This window comes from Falco peregrinus, chromosome 1 (genome assembly GCF_023634155.1).
Source record: "Falco peregrinus isolate bFalPer1 chromosome 1, bFalPer1.pri, whole genome shotgun sequence".
NCBI classification, from domain to species: domain Eukaryota; kingdom Metazoa; phylum Chordata; class Aves; order Falconiformes; family Falconidae; genus Falco; species Falco peregrinus.
In genome coordinates this window covers 112441927-112443497 of record NC_073721.1, presented here as the reverse complement: position 1 = coordinate 112443497, position 1571 = coordinate 112441927, and positions in this window count along the sequence as shown.

Sequence of the window (1571 nt, the reverse complement as noted above, 5' to 3'; positions counted from 1 at the left end):
GAATGTATAGGTCATCCTCAAAAAAAGTTTCTACCTTCAGTGGCAGCAGTTAATTGAAATATACACAACTAATAATGCCTCTGGAGATCCAGCCATAACAAGCAGTTTCCAAAGGAAATGATCCAATAGCTTCATTACTTGCAGCTGTTTAGTTTACTGAAAGCTCACAGCTTTTATTCCTCTTATGGAAATGTTTTCTCCAAAAAAAAGTAGGAATTTCTCCACAACCCCCTACAGACTACTCCAAAAAGCTTTATTTCTTAGGCTGCGGCTTCCCATTCAGCTGCAACTGAATGGCCTAAACTGGCCGTGCTGTTTGCTCTCTGCTGCTCCTTGTTGCTGCTGCCACTGGTCATTTTTCAGCCTGATCAGCCCTGTGATTTAGCTCAGCATTTTCTATCTGCAAAATCTGGCTATAGCAAGACATAGCAGCTACAGGGGAAAGGGCTGCTTCAATCATTGGAAGCGTTCTTACAGAATCAGAGCCTTACAAGCCTCAGTTTAGCAAATTTATGAGATTAAACTTGGACTCCTCTTGTAAAACTGAGCTACCTTAATCTAAAGAAATCGTAACGGCCAAGTAAAAGAGATTATTTATTAAGCAAGATTAACTGAAGTCCATTGTGTAGTAAGATAGTCCAAAGGGTGTTGGTGATGCAGGTTTACAAGGGAAGAGAATAATCTTTTTTTCCCCTCAACTATATCTGTGGCTAATAATAGAAAGATAAACTTTCAGGTATATAGCCCTTCTTGGGTTGTGAAACCGAAGCAACAAACTGCAGCGAAGTACAAGCTAGCAATAATTAAGTTCATTAATTCCCCAAATTGAAACAAAAGGCAGATTAAACAAATGAAGAGCGCACAAGACACTGTAGTGGAGAAACTAGGAGGGTTTTTAAACCCTGCAGGATGGACAAAGAGATCACTATGAAACAGCAGAGTCAACTAGAAGAATGATGCCAAAATTCTAACAGGAATGTTTTAGGTTTTTGCTGTACCCAGTTCATTATCATTAATATCCATTAAAGGTTTGAATTTTAGCTCCCAGGCTCATCTTTCAAACACCTTTGATGATAATGTTGTTTCTGATCTTTAAAGACCATACAAATGTAACCTCTGGTCTGATACTGGCACTACACTCTCACTACTATTTTAAATATGCTACGGGAAACAACTGCAAAGGGAAGGGAGGAAGCTTTATCTTTCAATCCACTGAATAAAACTGGAGAAGAGCTGTGGCCAGAGTGGATTATTATACACATTCCTATCCTTGTAACTTGTATTAAAAGTAACTCGGTATTACTTTTGCTAAGAAAAGCTTTGGTACGCTTACTGTATTTTAAATACAGATTGTACTTTGATTTCCTTTTATACCATCGAGACTGCTTCTGAAGAGCCCAGAGCACAACGGATTCCATTTATGAAATACAATTACGTTTTAGAATATTAAAAAGTACATTCTGCTTTAATAAGTTTGTCTTACTAATTTAAATCAAATCAATATTCAGTTCCAAGCAGGTCTATAAACAATAGAAGTATTGTGCATTAAAGTTTTTCTTATAACAAACTTG